Here is a 25,637-nt window from a genome sequence, read left to right on the forward strand (position 1 = left end):
AATAAGGAAATAGTGAACTTAAATGAAAACTAGACGAGATGGACTTCATAGACATATACAGAACACTCCATCCAAAAACAGCAAACTACACATTCTTCTCAAGTGCGCATGGAACATTCTCAAGGATAGACCATAATGTTGGGAAACAAGGCAAGCCTTGATAAATTTAAGAAGATTGAAATCATAACAAGCATCTTTTCCCACCAGAATGCTACGAAACTAGAAATCAACTATAAGAAAATAACTTGGAAAGTAACAAAGATGTAGAGACTAAACAACATGCTACTGAACAACCAATGGATCACTGATGAAATTAAAGGAGAAATCAAAAAATATCCAGAGACAGGGGCCGGGCCAGTAGCACCGAGGTTAACTGTGCACGCTCCGCTTCGGCAGCCCAGGGTTCACAGGTTCGGATCCCAGGCATGCATTGATGCACCGCTTGTCAAGCCATGCTGTGGTGGCGTCCCATATAAAGTAGAGGAAGATGGGCACAGATGTTAGCCCAGAGCTAATCTTCCTCAGCAAAAAAGACGAGGATTGGCATGGGATGTTAGCTCAGGGCTAGTCTTACCAAAAAAAAAAAAAAAATCTAGAGACAAATGAAAAAGAAAATACGCCATACCAACTCATACGGGATGCAGCAAAAGTGGTCCTGAGAGGGAAACTCATAGCAATACAGGCCCATCTTAACAAATAAGAAAAATCCCAAATAAGCAACCTTAAACTACACCTAACAGAACTAGAAAAAGAAGAACAAACAAAGCTCAAAGTCCTCAGAAGGAGGGAAATAATAAAAATTAGAGCAGAAATAAATGAAACTGAAACCAAAAAAACAGTAGAAAAGATCAATGAAACAAAGAGTTGGTTCTTTGAGAAGATAAACAAAATTGACAAACCCTTAGCCAGACTCACTAAGAAAAAAAGAGAGAAGGCTCAAATAAATAAAATTAGAAATAAAAGAGGAGAAATTACAATGGATACCACAGAAGTAGAAAGGATTATAAGAGAATACTATGAAAAACTAGATGCCAACAAATTGGACAATCTAAAAGAAACAGATTCTTAGACTCATACAATCTCCCAAAACTGAACCAAGCAGAAACAGAGAATCTGAATAGACCAATCACAAGTAAAGAGACTGAAACAGTAATCAAAAACCTCCCCAAAAATAGGAGCCCAGGACCAGATGGCTTCTCTGGAGAATTTTACCAAACATTCAAAGATTTAATACCTATCCTTCTCAAACTATTCCAAAAAATAGAGCAAGATGGAACATTTCCCAACACATTCTACGAGGCCAACATCACCCTGATACCAAAGCCAGGCAAGGACAATACAAAGAAGGAAAACTACAGGCCAATATTGCTGATAAACAGAGATGCAAAAATCCTCAACAAAATATTGGCAAACCGAATATAGCAATACATTAAAAAGATCATACACCATGACCAAATGGGATTTATACCAGGGACACAGGGATGGTTCAACATCTACAAATCCATCAACATGATATACCACATTAACAAAATGAGGAATAAAAACCACATGATCATCTCCATAGATACAGAGAAAGCATTTGACAAGATCCAATGTCCATTTATGATAAAAACTCTCAACAAAATGGGTAGAGAATGAAAGTACCTCAACATAATAAAGGCCATACATGACAAACCCACAGCTAACATCATACTCAACAGGGAAAAACTGAAAGCCATTCCTCCGACAACAGGAACAAGACAAGGGTGCCGACTCTCGCCACTCTTCTTCAACATAATACTGGAGGTTTTGGCCAGAGCAATCAGGCAAGAAAAAGGAATAAAAGGAATACAAATACACAATGAAGCACTGAAATTCACACTATTTGTAGATGACATGATTTTATATATAGAAAACCCTAAAGAATCCATTGGAAAACTATTAGAAATAATCAACAACTACAGCAAAGTTGCAGGGTACAAAATCAACTTACAAAAATCAGTTACATTTCTACACTCTAATAATGACTAACAGAAAGAGAACTCAAGAAGACAATCTCATTTACAATCACAACAAAAAGAATAAAATATCTACGAATAAATCTTACCAAGGAGGTGAAAGACCTATACAACGAAAACTATAAGACATTATTGAAAGAAATCGATGATGACATAAAGGAATGGAAAAATATCCCATGCACATGGATTGGAAGAATAAACACAGTTAAAATGTCCATACTACCTAAAGCAATCTACAGATTCAATGCAATCCCAATCAGCATCCCAATGACATTCTTCACGGAAATAGAACAAAGAATCCTAAAATTCATACAGGGCAACAAAAGACCCAAATAGCTAAAGCAATCCTGAGAAAAAAGAACAAAGCTGGAGGCATCACAATCTCTGACTTCAAAATATACTACAAAGCAATAGTAATCAAAACAGCATGGTACTGGTACAAAAACAGACACACAGATCAATGTAACAGAACTGAAAGCCCAGAAATAAAACCACACATCTACGGACAGCTAATCTTTGACAAAGAAGCTGAGAACACACAACGGAGAAAGGACAGTCTCTTCAACAAACGGTGCTGGGAAAATGAGATAGCCACATGCAAAAGAATGAAAGTAGACCATCTTCTTTCACCATACACAAAAATTAACTCAAAATGGATCAAAGACCTGAAGGTGAGACCTGAAACTATAAAACTCCTGGAAGAAAATATAGGCAGTACACTATTTGACATCAGTCATAAAGGGATCTTTTCAGATTCCATGTCTACTTGGACAGGGAAACAAAAGAAAAAATAAATGAGAGGGACTTCATCAGATTAAAGAGCTTCTACAAGGCAAATGAAACCAGGATCAAAATGAATAGGCAACCCACCAGCTGGGAGAAAGTGTTTGCAAATCACATATCCAACAAGGGGTTAATCTCCATAATATATAAAGAACTCACACAACTGAACAACAAAAAAACAAACAACCCGATCAAAAAATGGGCAGAGGAAATGAACAGACACTTCTCCAAAGAAGATATACAGATGCCAATAAGCATAAGAAAAGATGTTCAACATCACTAATCATCAGCGAAATGCAAATCAAAAGTACACTAAGATATCACCTTACACCCGTCAGAATGGCTATAATCACCAAGACAAAAAAACAACAAATGTTGCAGAGGTTGTAGAGAAACGGAAACACTAATTCACTGCTGGTGGGAACGCAAACTGGTGCAGCCTCTATGGAAAACAGTATAGAGATTCCTCAAAAAATTAAAAATAGAAATACCTTGTGATCCAGCTATCCCACTACTGGGAATCTATCCAACGACCCTGAAATCACCCATCCAAAGAGGCTTATGCACCCCTATGTTCATTGCAACATTATTCGCTATAACCAAGAAGTGGAAACAACCCAAGTGTCCCTCGACTGATGAATGGATACAGAAGATGTGGTGTGTATATATATATGTGTGTGTGTGTGTGTATGGAACAATGGAATACTACTCAGCCATAAAAAAGACAAAATTGTCCCATTTGCAACAACGTGGATGGATCTAGAGGGTATTATGTTAAACGAAATGAGAAAGAGAGAGAAAGACAAACACCACATGATTTCACTTATATGTGGAAGATAAACTAACACAGGGACAGAGAGAACTGTTTGGTAGTTACCAGGGGGAAGGGGATTTGGGGGTGGGCACAAGGGGTGAAGGGAGGCATTTATATGCTGACTGACAAACAATAATGTACAACTAAAATTTCACAGTTACAAACTATTAAGACATCGTTCAAAAATAAATGAATTAAAAAAATATGGGCCGGCCCCGTGGCTTAGTGGTTAAGTGTGCGTGCTCCGCTGCTGGCGGCCCGGGTTCGGATCCCGGGCGTGCACCGACGCACTGCTTCTCTGGCCATGCTGAGGCTGCGTCCCACATACAGCAACTAGAAGGATGTGCAGCTATGACATACAGCTATCTACTAGGGCTTTGGGGGAGAAAAATAAATAAATAAATAAAATTAAAAAAAAATTTTTTTTAAAGTAAACTAAAGCCATGAATACAAGGAGTTTCAGGATGAGGCACATCATATTTTAGATGATGGCACCTACTGACTAATGTATTGCATCCCTACATTAGTCATGAAGATCTGGAGGAAGAGCCAAGTTTCTGGCGGTGTGGACCGAAAATCCCCAATATCTCTTAGGGGTAGGGAGTATAGCAGTGTGAAGAAGAAAATGGTGATCAAGAGTCAAGGAAAAATCCTGTAGTAAAGAACATAAAACAAAAAGTAAGCTAACAGGGGTGTACTAAAACTCTTGGCAAGACATACCAATGCCGGTGATATATATATATATACACACATATATATATATATATTCGAGGATTACAACCTTACCTTCTTCCTGAAATATTTTAATTTGGTCTTTTGGATTTTAATTTTTAGGTATACTATGCCTAATTTCACCATGAAAAATAAAAGTAAAGTAGGATTCACTTGACGTAAATTATTGTAAAGGGAACTATACTCTGAAAAGTAAGAGATACATTTCATAAATGATTCTTCACTGAGAAAGAGGATTGGTTAGGGAAAGAAAATGAGTGTTACAGCCAGGGACAATTATGCTCAACCCTCTAACCCTCCTGCTTGAGTTATATGACCCTGACTACAATGTTTAACTCTTCTGAACCTTTTTCCTCATTTATGTACCTTAAAATATTATTTTAAGAACTGGTACATAGGTACTCAATAAATGGCTACTGTTATAATTATTATGGAATTGCTAAATTTTCCTGGGAAGACTTTTGGTCAATGAAACTACATGTTACTACGCCAGAAAATACCTGACCAGTTAAAAGTTCCTTAATTCCTATGGCATTCCTAGTTCTAGGGACTTTTTTTTGCTCAGCAGAGTTTTAAATAACGAAAAAGAACATTTCTTTTCAGATATTTAATTCTGTTAACTTCCCGAAGATAAGAAATACTAGCCTTCTGGCATATCTCACATTTGAAACTCCACAGGCAGATACAGTCCTTTGTCAGATCAGACTGTGCTTTCCTGTATGTCCATAACTACCCACCAGAAACTAGCCAGCTATGCTCAAAATCGAAACTTGGGCTGTCCAACTCTGGTGGTGTGATACAAGGAGTAGCTTAACCCCCTGATATTTAAAATGCATATACGTGAAGAGCTAGAAAATCTATCAGCACCACCTAACCCTACAGTGCTATACTCACTTCCTCTCTTTGCATCAAGTTGGCTAATCAGCTTCTTAAAGAGAAGCCTTTCTAATCTATCAGGTAAAAAAGAAGAGCACAGGACTGCTCTCTTTAAGGCTGGAACACAATTACTAACCCTTTTCTGAATAAGAGCTATTCTTTACGCTTGTCCCTGTGATTTCACAAGCTGTGGAATTTAAATAAATATATAGGCTAGGGATGGTTTCCTAAAGAAAACATGAAGCTCGGGGTGGCCCGGTGGCGCAAGTGGTTAAGTGCGTGTGCTCTGCTGTGGCAGCCCGGGGTTCGTCGGTTCGGATCCTGGGTACGCACCGACGCACTGCTTGGCAAGCCATGCTGTGGCGGCGTCCTATATAAAAGTGGAGGAAGATGAGCATGGATGTTAGCCCAGGGCCAGTCTTCCTCAGCAAAAAAAAGAGGAGGGGTGGCAGATGTTAGCACAGGGCTGATCTCCTCACAAAAAAAAGAAAACATGAAGCTCATACTCTCTGCTTGAAGGAAGAAAGAAAGGAAACGGCATCCAACCCAACTAAGCAGAGTAACTTAACAACATCAGATTCAGAAATGTGCTAACCCAATTTCAAGCACAATTTTCTGGCCCTTTGTTTAAAGACTGAAAATGAATGCAAGCATCCTGGACTTGATTTCTCTTGGACATGCAGGGAAAGTTCAAGTTTTTTCCAAGCTAAGCTTCATTTTCTACTTATATTCTTAGAAACTATGAAAGAAAATCAATACACATTTTAAAACACACACACACACACATACACATACTTGTGTATGTGTATGTGTGTGTGTGTATATATATGAATATTTATAAATAGACATTGTCTTCCATTAGAATTCAAGTTTTAAGGAAGGCTTCTAACAAATCTTATTTTAAAACAAGAAGAAATAACAATGTCCTAAGAAAACTGGAAAAAGAAAACCTGTAGTTATTATTATGATAAATTCTACAACAAAATTCAAAACTATTTTGAATTTCTCAGTTATTGGGAATTGCTGCTATTATTAAAAGTATCTTCATTATACTTTTTGATTCATCAGTTTTTTTTTTATTGATGTCTTAATAGTTTATAACATTGTGAAATTTTGGTTGTACATTTTTGGTTGTCAGTCACCATATACATGTCTCCCTTCACCCCTTGTGCCCACCCCCCACCCCCTTTGTCCTGGTAACCACAATACAGTTCTCTCTGATCGTGTGTTGGTTTATGTTCCACACATCAGTTAAATCATGCGGTGTTTGTCTTTCTCTTTCTGGCTTATTTCACTTAACATAATACCCTCCAGGTCCATCCATCTTGTTGCAAATAGGACAATTTTGTCTTTTTTTATGGCTGAGTAGTATTCCATTGTGTATATATATATACACACCACATTTTCTTGATCCAATCGTCAGTCGAGGGACACTTAGGTTGCTTCCACTTCTTGGCTATAGTGAATAATGCCGCAATGAACATAGGGGTGGATTGTTGATTTCAGGTTCGTTGGATAGATTTCCAGTAATGGGATAGCTGGATCATAAGGTATTTCTGTTTTTAATTTTTTGAGGAATCTCCATACCGTTTTCCATAGAGGCTGCACCAGTTTGCATTCCTACCAGCTGTGTATGAGGGTTCCTGTTTCTCCACATCCTCTCCAACATTTGTTGTTTTTTGTCTTGGTGATTATAGCCATTCTAATGGGCGTGAAGTGACATCTTAGTGTTGTTTTGATTTGCATTTCCCTGATGATTAGTGATGTTGAACTGCATTCATCAGTTTTTAAAACCACTATCTAAAAACAACTCTATGAGCCAGACAGAATTAGTTCTATTTTACATATGAAAAACTGAGAAAGATATGTTAAGTGACTTGCCTAACACTACAAAACTAGTTAATGGGATAGCCAGAACTGGAACCTAGGTTTCCTAACTCCTAGGTCTTTCTACCAATCTGGTGATTTCAAATTTTAGCCCCAGAATCCTCTTTCAAACTAAATCTTTTATGGAACCCCACTAATTCAATATATAAAATTGTAGTTGCTCTGACTGACTGCCCTGTACTTCTAAGCTCTACCTTTCCTCCTCCATGATGGACTTTGCAGCACTTCTGGGGATCAATGTGACTCCAAGGAACACAGTGTAAAACTGCACCATCAAAGGACATCTCTCTGACTCATTCCCTATGGAAAACCCATAAAGTTAAATTCTAATCCAAATATGATTTACACTAATAACTAACAACACCTCTCATAGCTACCATATCTCATAGCTACCATATCTAAGATTTTTATAGTCATATATATAGAGAGAGAGAGAGATGGAAGTAAAAGTAAAAGTTGCATCCCACATTCCAAAGATCATGGCTACATAGGGTTTACTAATTACTGAACTACTCCCACGCACACTGAGTAATATGATAGGAAGGGAGGAGAATTTCATTTCTTTGGCAATACTATTATTTCATTTACAATTCTGACATAAAAACACTAGCTAAGCCATTTGTTTCCAAATTTAAATATAGATACCTTTCTTCAAATAAAATTTAAACAAAATCTTATATAGAAGGAATCTTATGAGCTATTGTAGTTAAATGGGATGGGGTGGGGGGCAGTGCCGAGAAGACTCAGCTAAGCCCCTCAAAGCAGCCAAAGGCTCAGGAGCACTTAAAATGGAGGAACAAAAGTAAAGGATTATTTCAAGGTTTCCAAGCAGTTTCTGAAACGTAAATGGTGAACGGCATATGCTGTTGATGGACTGACGTCTGAAGCAGAAGCAGAGGCAACAACACATGGTTTACATATAGGTATAAATAAATGTACTTGAGTGCAAAGTACTACAGCATAAACTTCCTGTCCACACCCACCTCAGTAAGACATTATAGCATCACCAATCTGTGTGTTTCTGCAAAAGAACTATTGCCAGAGGCACACACAAGGCTCATAAAACAAAGACATATTACTTTTAAAAATACTAGCACAAACTTTCCAGGGTTTGAGCAGTATCAACCAGCAAGTCAAGTTTATTAATCCCAAGTACCAAACAGAAAGCAAACCCCAAATTTAATTTACCTTTGAAAATAAACCTTAAATTCGGGAGAGAACCAAGGTGGAGACAATTGATAGTGTAAAACCAACAAACGAGAGACTGCATCTACAAAAAGCAACAGGAAAGTCAGAGCTGAGGTCAAAGTTTAAATCATATAAGGTCAGAGGAAAAAAAAAAACACCACCACCCTTGCATCAGCTCTGGAGAAGCCATTATCAGCTCCACTTCTTTCTCACTACCAAACATATTACATCCAATAAACCAGGTGTTGTACACAAAGCAAACTGGAATGTAACTTTGTTTTTTTCTTGCCTGTGCTATAATTATCCATGTGAACTATTTCTCAGCCTTTTCACTTGTTAAAAAGGAATTCTAACAGCTACACTACTTACTTCACAATATTGTTGTAAATATCCGATAAAATAATATACATCAAAGCATGATTTAAAGTACTAAATATCATGTAACTTGTACACTATGAAAGATACCCATTTTACCAACGAGTCATAGCAAATAGAAGGGTTAATTTATCTTTGTTAACTAAACTTGAAAAGATTCCATATTAATTTACCATTGTTGATTCAAAAAAAAAAAAAAAAAAAAAAAAAATCCCGGAGCTGGCCCGGTGGCGCAAGCGGTTAAGTGCGCGCGCTCCGCTGCGGCGGCCCGGGGTTCGCTGGTTCGGATCCCGGGCGCGCACCGACGCACTGCTTGGTAAGCCATGCTGTGGCGGCGTCCCATATAAAGTGGAGGAAGATAGGCACCGATGTTAGCCCAGGGCCGTCTTCCTCAGCAAAAAAAGGAGGAGGATTGGCGGATGTTAGCTCAGGGCTGATCTCCTCACAAAAAAAAAAAAAAAAAAAAAAAAATCCCTACACCTTTATGCTGAGAAACCATCCTATCTTGATAGCCACACATGATACACAAGCTCTGGCTCTCTGTCAGCACTAGAGATATACAGAACTAAGAATCTTCACCAGAGGTCACTGTCAATAAAAACTTATTTCAACTGCCTGAGCAATTTTTCAGTTGAGCTTTGAATTCTAACATAACAAATTATGCATTAAGAGTGGGGAGATATACTGTGAAAACTTTTAGAGAAAGCATTAAATGAGAGGTGCCATCTTTTTGAAAGAAAATATATCGGAGGGCCGGCCCCATGGTTTAGCGGTTAAACCGCTAAAGAAGCGCACCGCTTCTCCGGCCATGCGAGGCCGCGTCCCACGTACAGCAACTAGAAGGATGTGCAACTATGACATACAACTATCTACTGGGGCTTTGGGGGAAAAAAGGAGGAGGACTGGCAATAGATGTTAGCTCAGAGCCGGTCTTCCTCAGCAAAAAGAGGAGGATTAGCATGGATGTTAGCTCAGGGCTGATCTTCCTCACACATACAAAACAGAAAATATATCAGAATACAAAATGATACGATTCATTTAAACATGTAGTAAACTCCTACTCCATTCTGTCCAAGGAGGTCCTGTGCTGCAGAGGTTTGTGCTGTAGTGGCTTGGACCTGCAAGGAGTTTAACACAAATTTTTATCTAAATCAAATACTGAAATCTTGTTCTACGCTTCCTGCTTGCTGGAAAAATTAAAAGAATTAAACATGTGAAATAATGTCTTACACAGAACAGGCACTCAATAACAGTTTTTGTCTGTTCCGAGAACAAAGATGATGATGATAAAGCATGTGATTTGGGCCTCCTGTGCTAACTGCCTAGAGTATCACTTCGTTTTCCTATTTAGTATGTGACTAAACTGAAGCTCTAACAGTCTAGCATTCAAAAACATGGGATGAGACTTTTTAAACTGTTTCTCCTCAGAAATCAAAGGGCAAGGACACTTCCGGTGTTACATACATCGAGAAAACTTTACCAGTGATCCATGAAACATATATACGGTGACTGGCCATTATACTGCAACTGCTATCTTTTTCATACTGTCACAACTTCCTGGTGGAGGTAGATATGGCTCAATTATAAAACTATGAGCTGAGACTGAAAATCTGCCAACAGTTACGAAATACTGAAGGAGAGTTTGTTAGTTACTAGTGAGAGGTTAAACTAAAAGGTTGTGATGGACAGAAGGTCTGGAAAGGACATGAGAATTACACATACAGCAGCTATGATGGAGCACGCAAAAGCGGCCAGTCCAAAGGGACAGCAGAATCGATTGACTGCACAGAGAGAGGCTGAAAGTGACCATGCAGAAAGGGAAGCAAGGAAGAGAGAGAGACACACACAGAAAGAGAAAAACAGAGGGCCAAAGAGAGACTGAGTCCTGGAGCAATCCTGGGGCTAACTAGGCTCAGTTCCAGTCCACACGCATCCTTATAATAAATCCTCCATTCTTTGACATAATTTGAATGTGACTGTTACTGGAAACCAAAAGGACCAAACTAAAACACAGTTTCCTACCTGACCTTTCCACTCCAACATGCTGAATTTCTAAATTCATAATCTCTTTTGATACATGTTCTAACTACAATTTTCATCATGAACTGCAGAGGCGGCAGTCACACCCTTTTATGGGTGTCCCCCCTATAATGTGATATCTATTATATCCATTAGCTGACCACCTACGATTCAAATTTAACAACTAAATGTAGTAACTTGAAAGCAGGGCAATTTAAACAATCAAATATTTGAATTCTTACTACGCAAGGCAATTTTAGGAAGTAACTTTTAAAGAAGATATTTTTCTGTTCTTCCCTCTCAAAGCTTCCTTAATTCAACATTTTCACTCTAAAAAATATGCCACACTTGCCTTTATTAACTGAGGAAAAAGGTGAGTAGAAGTATAATTAAAGCATATCGTATCAGCAGAAATCATCTAAGAACTATGGTTCCCTCATTCATCTCTGGTAAATTACTCCTTACACCAGACATTCTTGTTTCCAAAAAAACAGGAAAGTAAATCAGGTCCTGTAATATTCATGTAAAGGAGAGACTTGCAGGATATTGGGAGGGGGTGAGTATTTTGCATGTGAGAGAAATGTCAATAATTCTGGCTGGAGAGTATACTGTGGTGGTTTAAAATATGTTCACAAATTCTTTGACACTTCCTTCAAAAGGTAGAGCCTAATTCCGCCGCCCCGCCCCGCCCCGAGTGTGGGCTGGGCTTACTGGTTTCTAACAATAATAAAAAAGTAACTTCCAAAGAATAGAGTAGGAAAAGGGAAAAACAGTACCTTTACAAGGAGAAACCTCGTAAAGGCTCCCTTAACATGTGATGAAGGTTAACATTAGGACTGATGGCATGTGGATGGCACCTCCTCCTTAATATGGTGTGACGAGAAGGCACTTCACCTCTGTTGTATTCTTTCCCAAAACCCATAACCCTAGTCTAAACATGAGAAAAACAACAAACAAGCCTAGAGTGGGGGACATTCTACAGGATATCTGACCAGCACTCTTTAAGTCTGTTATGGTCATGAAAAATAAGGAAAGATGAGAGACTGTCACGGACCAGGAGAAACTAGTGAGATATGACAACTAATTGCAATTTAGTTAGTTTAGTTAGCAGTTTAGTGGTACCCTGAATCGGGTCCTGGAACAGAAAGGGAACATTAATGGAAAAACTGGTGAAATGCAAATAAAATCTGTAGGTTAGTTAATAACAATTTACTAATATTAGTTTCTTATTTTGACAAATGTACCATGGTAATATAAGATGTTAACAGGGAAAACTGGATGAGGAGTATAAGGGAACTCATTGTACTATCTTGGCAACTTCTATGTAAATATAAAATTATTCAAAAATAAAGTTAATCTATAGCCAAAAAAAAAAAAATCATATCTAGTTCAGAGGGTTGGTAAGAGGACTGAATGAGTGAATGCATAACATATGTTTAGAACAGTGCCTGGTACATGGTGAGGATATAATAAATAATAGCTATTAGTATTCTTATATTAAATACTCAGTAGATATTTGCTAAATGGATAAAAGCTAAAACATATGATAACAAACCAAAAAGAGCTAAGTTCATTAATTCCATACTTGTTATACTGCTCTATCCCTCATAATTTCCTAGCAAAAATAAACTGTGACATATATTTACTGTTGTTTTTAAAAAGCAGAAGTAATGGTGTACAAGTCAGAGACTAGGTCACACAAGGCACTGTGGCTTCCTGCTTGCTTTTTCTCTCTTAGATCACTCACTATGGAAGAAACCAGTTCCTACGTTACTCTATGGCGACCAACCAGAAAGGAACTGGGGGCCTCTTCCAAGAGCCACATGAGTGAGCGTGGAGGCAGATTCTCCAGCTCCAGTCAAGCCTTGGGACGGCTGCAGCCCTGGCCGACATCCAGTGCAACTCATGTGGGACCCTGAACTAGAATCACTTAGCTAAGCTGCTCCCAAATTCCTATCTCAACTTCTATGTAAGATAATAAATGTTTGTTGCTTTAAGCCCCTAATTTTGGGGGTAATTTGTTACCCCCAAAATAGCAATAGATAACTAAAACATGGATTCTCTCCCTTATTAATTCATTCAAAAATTTATCAAACACCTACTTTAATATTTTGAGGCTATAAGGGATACAAATATTAGCGATAAATTGTAGGCTTCTTGAAGGTATAAACTAACAAGACACTGTAGTGGACATATATTAGTTTTGTTTGTCAATATGCCTAATTCCTTTGGGAAACTACTCCTCACCTATTCCCTGTGGTAGAAGCTGTCAATCTACACCCTACCTTACCCTTGGTTCAATGGCTGGGCAAATACTACAAGTTTAAATTACCCTAATTCCTGTCAACAGTGACTTCTCCACGGGTAGCCATGTGACCTAAGCAGGGAAATAAGAATCAGCCTTCTTTTTTTTTTTTTTTTTGGTGAGGAAGATCAGCTCTGAGCTAACATCCATGCCAATCCTCCTCCTCTTGTTGAGGAAGACTGGCCCTGAGCTAACATCCGTACCGATCTTCCTCCACTTTATGTGGGACGCCGCCACAGCATGGCTTGACAAGCGGTAATCTGGTGTGCGCCTGGGATACAAACCCAGGCTGCCAGCAGCAGAGCGCACGTACTTAACCGCTACGCCACAGGGCCAGTCCCTAAGAATCAGCCTTTAATCAATATACATATGTTGGGAAGAGAGAAGCACCTCTTTCCACTGGTATTGCTAAACTGAAAAAGACAGTCAGGGTCTGATAGTCATCATCTTATCTCCTTGGGGAGTGAGTGTGTTTACAGAATGACATGAACAGAGCGGAGAGAGCCAAGAGAGCCAGATATCAGAGATATCTGAAGCCAGGAACCATGTTTGGGCTTCGTAAGTACACAGCCCACCAACCTCCTTTTTTGCTTAATTAAGTTAGACACTAGTATACGTGCTTTGTTTTTTGTTTTAAATCTAAGTTGTATCAAATGCTAATAAAAGGTTCAAAATATCCTGAGAATGCTGAGAATGCAGCTTATCAGACCCAGCTCAGATAACTGGGGAGGAATTTATGGCAGAGGTATTCAGTAATATGGACTCTGAAGAAGAGAGAGGATTTTACCAAGTGAAAGTGGGGATGGATAAGGAACATTCCACATAGCAACAGGAAAGGATATGCATATATGGAAAATACAGCCCCACTTGGTTGACTGTATATTATAGACAGGCGATAGAGCATGGAAGCTTTAAATTATATTATTAGAAGGCCAGGCTATTTTCTCTGATTAAGGGAGTGTGTGAGGGGGAGGTATCACAGGATGACAGGTCAAACCCATTTTATGATCAATATTGTTTGGATATCACCACTCAATTAGCTCAAAAAGCTAGTACTCACTAGCTTTATCATCATAATGCAGTTCATGCTTCTCTACTGTATCCAGAAGACTATTAAATGACATTAAAATTCAGATATACTTCTTCTGTTATTGACTTCCTCTAATCTACTTAGGTTAATAACCCTGGCAATAAAAAGGAAGTTGAGCTGGGCCGGCCCCGTGGCTTAGCGGTTAAGTGCTCGCGCTCTGCTGCTGGCCGCCTGGGTTCAGATCCCAGGCGCGCACCCACGCACCGCTTCTCCGGCCATGCTGAGGCCGCGTCCCACATACAGCAACTAGAAAGATGTGCAGCTATAACATACAACTATCTACTGGGGCTTTGGGGGAAAAAATAAAAATAAATTAAAAAAAAAGGAAGTTGAGCTTATTTGGCAGTTATCTGAGCTGGTTCCTAGTGACTACAACTCATTATTATTGCCACCTGCATCTTGGATGATACTACTTAACCCTCTTTAATTAATTACACACAGAGCAGGCCGACCCGGTGGCTTAGTGGGTTAAGTGCGTGTGCTCCGCTACTGGCGGCCCGGGTTCGGATCCGGGGTGAGCACCGACGCACCGCTTCTCCAGCCATGCTGAGGTCGCGTCCCACATACAGCAACTAGAAGGATGTCCAACTATGACATACAACTATCTACTGGGGCTTTGGGGAAGGAAAAAAAGGAGGAGGATTGGCAATAGATGTTAGCTCAGAGCCGGTCTTCCTCAGCAAAAAAAGAGGAGGATTAGCACGGAAGTTAGCTCAGGGCTGATCTCCCTCACAAAAAAAAAAAAAAAAAATTATACACAGAGCTATCTAGAAAGTTCAGAAACATGATAAACCTGAAACTTACCTTCCAAGTTTAAAAGTCCCACTTTCTGTTTCCCTATTTGAGATATCATTTAAAAAAAATCAATACAAAGGTGTTAAGAATAGCCTTACACCATACACAAAAATTAACTCAAAATGGGTCAAAGATCTAAATGTAACAGCTAAAACTATAAAACTCTTAGAATAAAACATAGGTTTCATGACACCGGATGTGGCAATGATTTCTTGGATGTGAGATGAAACGCACAGAAAATAAAAGAAAAAATAAATTGGACTATATCAAAATCAACATGTTTTGTGCATCAAAGGATATTATCTAGAGAGTGAAAAGACAACCCATAGAATGTGAGAGAATATTTGCAAATCACATATTTGATAAGGGATTGATATTGGATATATATTCCAAATATATACTGAATATATAAAGAACTGCTACAACTCAACAATAACAAAAAACAAACCACCAGTTGAAAAATGGGCAAAGGACTTGAACAGACATTTCTTCAAAGAAGATATACATATTGCCAATAAGCACATGAAAAGATGCTCAACATCACTAATTAGGGAATGTAACTCAAAATCACAGTGAGATACCACTTCACACCCATTAGAATGGCAATTTATCCAAAAAAAAAAAAAAGAGGAAGAAAATAAGTGTTGATGAAGATGTACAGAAATTAGAACTCTCATGCGTTCCTAGAAAGAATGTGAAATGATGCAGCCACTGTGGAAAACACTTTGGCGTTCCTCAAAAAGTTAAACGTAGAATTAGCAAATGATCCAGCAACTTCACTCCTAGGTATATACCCAAAAGAATTAAAAGCAAAAACTCAAACAGATATTTGTACATTTGTGTCCACAGTAACATTATTCACAACAGCCAAAAGGTGAAAACAACTCAAATGTTCATCAACAGATTAATGGATAATAAATAAAATGTGGTATAGACATACAATGGAATATTATTCAGCCTTAAAAAGGAATGAAATTCTGACACATGCTACAACGTGGATGATTCTTAAGATATTATGATTATGCTAAGCGAAATAAGCCAGACACAAAAAGGGAAAATATTGTATGATTCCACTTATATATGAGGTACCTAGAATAGGCAAATTCAAAGACATAGAAAGTAGACAGAGGTTACCAGGGGCCAGAGAGAGATGGGAATGGGGAGTTACTGTTTAACAGGTACAGAGTTCTTGTTCGAGATGATGAAAAAGTTCTGGAAATAGAGAGTGGTGACAGTTACACAACGTTGTGAATGTACTTAATACTACTAAATTGTACACTTAAAAATGGTTAAATAGTAGGGCTGGCCCGGTGGTACCAGTGGTTAAGTGTGCGCACTCCACTGTGGCGGCCTGGGGTTTGCCGGTTCGGATCCCCGGGACCACACCGACGCACCGCTTGTTAAGCCATGCTGTGGCAGCGTCCCATATAAAGTAGAGGAAGATGGGCACGGATGTTAGCCCAGGGCCAGTCTTCCTCAGCAAAAAAGAGGAGGACTGGCATTGGATGTTAGCTCAGAGCTGGTCTTCCTCACAAAAAAAAAAAAGATTAAATAGTAAATTTTATGTTATGTATATTTTACACAATAAAAAAAGAATGAGCTTGGGCCGGAGGCCTTCTACATTTAGCTTGGCAGTAGAGCAGTGGCATACATGGAATGAAACCCACAGCCAACCAGCCAGTACACAAATACTAGACAAACACAAGCAGTTTCAACATTGCTGGGCAGCATATACTGTCATCCTGAGTTTAGCACAAAGCACTTACATCCAAAAATTGTTTCCAAGTCCTCTTAAGGCTTGGTTTCTTGGCTTCCTCTCAAGCATCCCATCTGTCCACAAGAGTAGAATCAGAGAGACTGAACAACAACCATCTGAAAGAAGTCCAACACCAGGGGCTGCCTGTTGGCAGGCTACTAGTCAGAAGCTGAGGACTTTGGCGGTGCCAAAGCCCTGTTCTCTCAGGGTCAACAAGTTTGCAATGACAAACACTCATATCTCTTTCTCTCTCTTTAAATCTTTTTATTTTTTATTTTATTTATTTATTTTTTGTGTGAGGAAGATCAGCCCTGTGCTAACATCTGCCAATCCTCCTCTTTTTTTTGGCTGAGGAAGACTGGCCCTGGGCTAACATCCGTGGCCATCTTCCTCCACTTTATATGGGACGCGGCCACAGCGTGGCTTGCCAAGCGGTGCATCAGTAGGCGCCCAGGATCCGAACCAGCGGACCCCGGGCCGCCGCAGCAGAACGCAGGCACTTAACCGCTTGTGCCTCCAGGCCAGCCCCTAAATCTTTTTATTAAAGGCGAATATTCATACAGAAAAGGGCACATCATAAGAAACAATTTTTTTTTTAAAGCCTATTAGGAAGAATTTAAACTCAATAATCTCAAATGCATCTCTTTATAAACTGGGAATTTAAAAATAAAATTACTCCAGCACAAACAGCATTTTCTTAACTGACAAATGTTAAATAATTTCTTTTGATTTATTTTTTTTCCTAAGTGGAAGGGCCAATTATAGCTACCAAAAAACTCCAGTTGTATATTAGATGGTCAACTTAGCAATAAGACTGCTAAAGGTTGGTATTATCAATTTATACTAATATTCATGCAAAAAAATCAAAGAGCTATCCCCAATTTCTTACTTTATTTCATTTTCCACATCCCTTCCAACTCATCTCAAAGTAACTCACCTACATTCAAAACTTTTCTTCCATCTGCTCACTTCTCTCCACCCTGACTGCTAAAACTATCTCCATCTTCCCTGCTAACGTTATCTCACCTGGACCACTCCAATAGCTTCTTCTTTTTTTTTTTTTAAAGATTTTATTTATTTATTTATTCCCCCAAAGCCCCAGTACATAGTTGTATGTCATAGCTGCACATCCTTCTAGTTGCTGTATGTGAGACGCGGCCTCAGCATGGCCGGAGAAGCGGTGCGTCAGTGCGCACCCGGGATCCGAACCCAGGGCCACCAGCAGAGGAGTGTGCGCACCCAACCGCTAAGCCACGGGGCCGGCCCAACAATAGCTTCTTCTAAGTGTTCTCTTGGCTTCACTTTCTTTTTCTTTTGGCACAATACTGATTTTTATTAGTTATCCCTGGGCTTGACAGACAAATTTTGAGACATGTTACAATAAAACTGAAAAAGGAAGAGACCTGTCAAATTGTGGAACAGAAGTAAAAATGTGGAACAGAGACTGTCAGAAGTCCATATAATCCTATTTTGAAGTAGGGTATTAATTTTGGCTCTATTCATTCTGGACACCTAACCTTGTTAACAGAATGAAGGATGAAGTTTTTTGTTTTTTTTTTTACCTTGAGATTCCATTTTACCTAACTACTATCACACACAGATTTGGAAGCAAAAGAGAATTGCTTTCAGTATGCAAAAAACTAATTCCAACCTTAGTGACTTTTTTTCTGGGATCTTGATTTTATGGCTTCACTCTTGACTATATTATAATCCATCCTTCACATGAATCAAAGTGATCCTACGAGAACATAAATCACATTGCATCACTCCCTTGTTTGAAAACTTCCAATGGTATCCTATTACGCTTAGAATAAAAATCCAAATTTCTTACCAAGGCCAACTTCCTGCCTTTGCTGTTCCCTCTGCCTGTATTTTGTGCTCCCAGATCTCCTCACTCAAACTAAACCAGTAGCGCTTTACTTTGAGGTGGGGTCTGGGCATCTACAATTTTTTAAAGCTCCTCAGGTGAGTTTATACACAGTAATGCTGAGAACCACTGCACTAAATGAGTCTTGCTTTGGCTTACAACAATTTCTCTGCCAATTTACTTCTTGCTACTACCTGTGGGTTGAGAAACTGGAAAGCCAACATGTAGGAAGTGGTAAAAAAAGAAATGGCAATCATAAGGAACCTGTACTAAACCACTGCCAAAGATCACACCTAAGTGTTAATGCAAAGGTTATGTTCATAAACTCTAGAGAATTTGTACTGCCTGTACCAACTTTTTTGTTGTTCTTAGTTTATGACTCTCAGCTCTGAATCAGAGAGTTGAAGTTGTCAGAGAAATCAAATGCAAATGTTACCTCCTCAGAACTGCCTTCTTCAGTCTCTGAAATACTTTCTTACAGTAATAACTACTATTTTTTGTTTACTGTCAGCTCCTTAAGATAAGGGACTTGTCTGGATTGTTCAGATATATCCTCCATACCTACATACTACCTGGTACATGGTAGATGCTTAGTAAATAGTGAATTATGTGATTCATTTATTATTCCACAAATATTTACTGAACACCATGTGCCAGGCAGTGTTCTAGACCCTGAGGATCAGCAGTGAACAAAAAAACAAAAATCCTTGCCCCCTTCCATGCTAATGTGGAGCACAGAAAAGATTAATAAGTAAAATAAAATATATAGCATGCTAGGTAGTAATTAGTGATAAGACAAAACAAAGCAGAAAAAACTAATCTGTGATAAGAAAAGGTAGATCAGTAGTTGTCTAGGAATTGGGGTGGAGAGAAGGATGGAATGTAAAGGGGCACAAGGAAACCATTAGGGGGTGATGGACATGTTCTGTCTCTTGACTACAGTGGTGGTTTCACAAGTGTATACCCCAGCCAAAATTAATCAAATTGGACAATTCAAATGGATACAGTTTACCGTATGGAAATTATGGCTCAATAAACTTTTTAAAAAATAAAGCAGAAAGTGGAAGACGAAACTTTTAGAGAGGTGGTCAGTGAAAGCCTTATTGAGAAGGTGAATTTTTTCTAAAAAGACCTCAGAAAAGTGAAAAGGCTTATTATGCAGATATCTGAGGGAAGACCAATCCAGAGAGAGGGAACAGCAAATGCACAGACCCTAAAGAGCAAGCATGCCTGGCATATTCCAGGAATCAGCAAGGAGGTCATCAGGTCTAGAGTAGACTGAGTAAGGGACAGAGCTACTAATCTGATTGAGATAGGAAGCCACTAGAGTGAGATGAGAGTCATAAATACATTATCTGACATGCTTTAACAGCATCACTCTGTTGACACACTGCTGCGTGTTGAGAACACGATAAAGAGCAGATGCAGAGATCAGTTAGGAGGATGTTACTATAATCTAGGAGAGAAGCGATGGTGATCTGAACAGCAGTGGGGGGTGGTGAAAATTAGTCAAATTTTAGATATATTTTAAAATTAAACCCAGCAAGATTTGATGATGGACTGGATGTGGGTTTGAGCAAAAGAGAGGACATGAACTGGAAGAATGGAGGTGCTGCTAACTGAGATGAGAAAAAATGCAGGAGGAACAGGTTTCGGAAGCATATGAAGAACTCGGTTTGGGGCATATTCAATTTTTTTGATACTTTTTTCACATTTCAGTAGAGTTCTCAAGTATGTCATAAATATATATCTGGAATTTAGGGGTCGAGAAATTCAGTTTGGAGATAGAAATTTGGGAGTTGTTAGCATATAGATGGTATTTAAATCCATGAAACTAGATGATATCACCTAGGAAGTGTGTTGTAGATAAGGGAGAAAAGAGAACCAAGGACTTGAGCCTATGGACACTTCAACATTTAGAAGTTGGGGAAATGAGAAGGAACAGCAAAAGAGATTAATAAGGAAAAAAAACAGACTAGAAATCTAGGAAGAAAATTAGGCAAATATGGTATCCTGAAAGACAAGTGTTTCAAAGAAAAGAGAATTCAAGTTTGTCAAATGCTGTTCATTGGTCAAGTGACTGAAATCTAAAAAGGAAAATAAATGCAAAAACACTATATAAATTTTTGAACAAAGACTTGGCTAAGAAAACCAAGTACTATATTAATAGTAGGGCAGTCTAATCTTCACTACACCAAAATATTAAATACCACTTATTATTACACAATTCTTATATAAAACATACCCCAAAATGTCTACTTTTTAACTGGTAAATTATCAACTACTGAATAATTTTGATTTTAATTCTTTCAAAACTAGGTGACCACTTTAAACTTACATTGTTTCCCCGACTAGCTATTACATGTTCTCTGTTATATAATAACTATCCATTCTAATTAGCAATGTTAAAAGTTTTTTTAGCATCTTTTTCTTTTTTTTTGTAAAACATTTCCTTCTGTACAAGGTATTTTTTGTAAACAGCTAATTCAGAATTAGTCAGAATTTAAACATTAAGTTTTGGACCTCTTTGTTTTTTAGCAAACATGAACGCAGTAAAAATCACAATGGCTTTTGAGGGGGACCAAATTTCTTATTCTTTTTATTTTCTGTGTTGTTATAGACTTTAGGCATTGTCTTCTATAAACTATATCTTGGAACGGTAAGTTTAGGACTACAACTCTAGAAAACAAACTATTATGAAACACATTTTAGAGCTACAAGAAAGGGGGTTGATTATTCAAAATTAAAGTTTAAATAAACCCCATGTTCTAAACCTGATATAAAATATAAAAAAAGAAAATTCCTTTATTTTAAAAAATGCATTCTAAACTGATTTAAGTATCCTCAACCTCTTAAATATCATGAATCCCTACTGACAAAGGGTGGTTTATTAGTTTCACTAATTTCTCTGGAGGCTTTCCTTTACTACATTGGTAAAAGTGAAAATCAACCTTAAATACAAGAATAATCAGAAACAAGCCAAGCATTACAGCTTATATAACCAAATAAAATATCTAAGCTCCCCTCCATAGCTATTTGGAGTAAGGCAACATGATCTCAAAATGGTGGCTGAGTGTTGATAAAATAAAATGGCATTTTATTTACTCTCTACATCCCATCCTTACAAATTTCTCCATATATTTATACATATACATATAAATGTATGTATGTATGTATGTAAAAAAGAAAGAATAAGAGAGAGAGAGTGAGTGCGTGTATATATATGTGTGTTTTAAACTTTGCTTCTCCTAGGACACAAAGCAAGGTGTTGTGGTGGCATTACTCAGGCTTGTGAAGCTACAATGGTGCATAACATAGTTCAGCATAAATTAATTCTTAATCATAGGTTTTTGCAGGTTCTTACTCCTTACCAGCCAGAATTATACAAGGAGATCAGTGTATTTAGTTTTAAAAGGAATTGTGGAAATTAAAACTAAGTGAATACTTTCCTTTGAGATTAGATGTTTACCGACACTTCAGAGAAAATGCTGGCCTTTTAACCCAGAGTCTAACCTGTCTTGATTCTGTAAATTAGAGTGAGTATATCACTGCATATCCCTGGTATCTAACTGCTTATAAATGACAAGATTGAGCATATGACGAGTTGGACAGAAAAATATTAGATCACTAAAAGTAGACTCTATCTTCCCCTCTCTGTCTGCTGAAAACACAACCCAAAACTCGAGAAGTGCTTGGTACACTAAAATTTAATCTAGAAAAGGCAATAACTTAGCCATTTAGGGAAAAAAAAGGCAATAAAGAAACAGACCTTGATATTTCAAGATCTCTACAGGCAGGGCATCTCTAAATGTATATGAAAGAACAACTCAGAGGAAGAAGGGAGAAATAATGTATTACTAAATGGTTTAGCATCGAAGCTGTGGCTAAATGTTTCCTCACAAAACGTCTTACCGGGTCTTGAAAAACAAGAAGTCACAAAGAAAAACCAACACATCTTTATAAAATACCAAAATTTAGCCTTAAAAAAAAAAAAACTATAAATTATACTCTACTGAACATATAAATTATCTCCCCAAAAGTTACTGTTAAAAAAAACACTCTATGACAATTTCTATTTAAGTCCCAGGAAAGGAAAACCAACAATGGTGTTAATTAAGTAAGCAAAACAAGAAAACTTTCCTAAAGACACAAGCCAGATTCCAACAGTCCTCAAGGCCTGGGTCTCTCAGTGATTTATGACCAAATATGATAGGATCTCAACCGCGCAAGTAAAGCACTTGATATTCTTCCCTTTGGACATGAAATGTTCACTTCAAAGTTTTCTGTGTACTTTTCAACTGAATTCACGTTTTAATATTACAAAATTTTTATTTCTGTTGGATAAAAATATTCACTACAAGAAAAGTAATTAGGTTACTAGCACATAGTCATTTTCTCTAGCTCTGCAGATTTCCATAAATGTACTGCCTTAGTTACTTTCCTATTACTTTGGTTTCCTCATATCCCAAAGACATTATATATTGCGATTAACAAAAAAAAAAGTTAATGCATGCACTTGGCTGCTGATTGTCAAATGTACTTTTTGGACCAAACAAAGAAGTAATACAGACAAACTGAGCTGGACAGAGAAATTTAAATAGGGAGGGGAAAACAAAAAAAACCCACCACCACCACATCTAGTTCCTGAATAAACGATCCCCCAGCACTCCAGAAATTATGGTAAGTAGAAGTAACACGTCAACACATATTGAATTCTCACAGTAAAAATTTGATACAGGCTCTATTAACATTTCAAATTAGTTCATTTGGCTACCTTGAACACAGTGGTTCTAAACTCTGGATGAATAATGGAATCACCAGCTTTAAAGAATACTGATGCCCAGGTTCCATCTCCACAAATTCTTATTTAATTAATTTGAGGTATGTCCTGAGCATGAAAATTTTTAAAGCTCCACAAGTGATTTTATGTGCAGCCATAGCTCAGAACCACTAAATGACATAAACTGAAGACAGTAATTTAGGTGCTCTGTAGTATATGAATAGACACATACACACACACATACACACGTTCAAAAAACTTGGTCATTCTTCTTGGAAGCAACCTCTTGATATCCTAGGATCACTAATTCTCTCACAAGCTTATCCAAGAGCAACATGAAAATAACTTTAACTTTGCTGCCCATACGTGTTTTATAAATTAGAAATTTGATTTAGTGGAATATTTCATAACTAACACTCACCTAAGAAGCGGACAGAAGTACTAACCAAGAATCCAGGTCTCACAAAAATATTTCCTGTAGAATCTGGACTGTATATTTTACTGCCAGCCTAAGTTCTATTATCATTTACTTCTTTCTTTACAATTTTTCTTAACATAAGAATAAATTTGCATTCCAAGGATTTTGCGGGTTAAAGTGCATTTTCAATCATTTTCACAGTGACCATTTTTTTTACAACTTTGAAGTATAAGTAATGTACAATAAACTGCATAAAGTACACAATTTTATAAGTTTTGATATATGTATATACCCATGAAACTGTTGCCACAATTAAGAAACATTTTTATCGCTCTTTTATAAGTTTTCACGCACCCCTCTGTAATCTAATCCATCCCTCCCTCTACTCTTATCCCCAGGCATCTGCTTTCTGCCACTATAGATGACTTTGAATTTTCTAGGATTTTATGAGTGAAATCATACATTATGATAAAAAATGAGTTTTTATCTGGCTTATTTCACTCAGCAAATGATTTTGAGATTCAACCATTTGTTGTGTGTTTCAGAATTTCCTTCCTTCTTATTGCTGAAGGATATTCCTATCAATGCTCTTGATTACCATATTGTATAACTAACATGATTTCTTGGCAGAGAAAACTGTGAGAAGCTAACAAAAGCTTCTAAATGTTGGTATCAATGGTTTTTGGAAAAAATCGGTTTGGGGATACCCATTTTAGCTTTCACTTTACCACCTACTTAAGCAAGTCACTTATCTGTCTCAGACATCTTCTCTAGAAAATGGGGCTATACCACCTCACCTATGTAATTCACCTTAGATGAGTGCTTAAGGACTTTCTGACTTCTAAGACCTAATGATTCTATTGAGACAGGTAAACCTTCTAGAAAGACAACAATGCCCTTTTGTTTACATACTGTCTGTGGCTGCTTCTGAGCTACAACAAGAAAGCTGAGTACTTGTGACAGAAACTGTATGGCTGTCAAGCCTAAAATATCTGGCCTCTTAGAAAAAAGTTTACCAACCTGTTCTGAGTGATCATGAAATGTTCTTGGAGCAAGCCAAAAAATCATTTGTAGTGATGTTTAGATTTACTGACCGAAAAATCATTTTACTGTTAAAAAAAATTTTTTTTGCCACTTTGGCTGACAAGATCAAAGAAAAACTATAGAGATTTAAAAATCTCTGTGGCAGCAATAAATTCAGATGGTATGTAAGATACTAAAATCAAAAGACACATTATAAACCCCAGTTCAAGAAATAGTAGGAGTATATCAAGTTAAAGAAATACTATAATAGCTTTCTAGGAAAGTCTTGAAATAGGTATGTATGTTTTCATATTCCTGCCCAAGTGATAAATACTTAAAGACAAAATAATCACTACTGCCAGAATAAAAAATGAATAGCTTAGTACCAATGGCTGGTGAAACTTAGATATACAAGTATACCTATCACACCTTTCTAATCTGTCAGATTTTTGATCTAGGAACAATCAGAGGAAGGCCATAGAACACAATGGTTAAGAAAATGGACTTTAGGGTCAGACAAACCAAAGTCAATAAAGGTCATCAGCATTATTTTATAGTAACTGAAGAAAATCTCCTCCAAATGTATTTTGAAAAAATTATTTTTTTAAAGAAATTATCTTTTAAATTAAAATTAAAGTCATCATGGAACTACAAATACTAAAAAATCCTAAGAAACTCAAGAAGGGAATATGTGAGAGAAGCTGCCAGCTAAAAAAATGCTTTCATCATTAGAAGAAAAGAAATAAATGTCTATTATAGGATGTAATAGAAGCACTTATTTTGATTATTCATCTGAAAATAAATCTGGTTAGCTAATTCAGTGGTCTGGGTTTTCTCTTTCTAATTACAAGTTGGTGCTTTTTTCCCCCAAAAGACATATACCAGGTCATTAAAAGTCTGATCTGGCAGTCATCCGGAGCACAAACTGAATA

At 37.6% G+C, this 25,637-nt stretch overlaps 1 protein-coding gene across 4 annotated transcripts in view; it reads right to left on the reverse strand.

Annotated features, from left to right (window-relative positions):
• COMMD1 (copper metabolism domain containing 1) overlaps positions 1–25,637 on the reverse strand; it is a 169,266-nt gene that overhangs the window by 62,776 nt on the left and 80,853 nt on the right. The window lies entirely within an intron of this gene.

This window comes from Diceros bicornis, chromosome 12 (assembly GCF_020826845.1).
Source record: "Diceros bicornis minor isolate mBicDic1 chromosome 12, mDicBic1.mat.cur, whole genome shotgun sequence".
Taxonomy (NCBI): domain Eukaryota; kingdom Metazoa; phylum Chordata; class Mammalia; order Perissodactyla; family Rhinocerotidae; genus Diceros; species Diceros bicornis.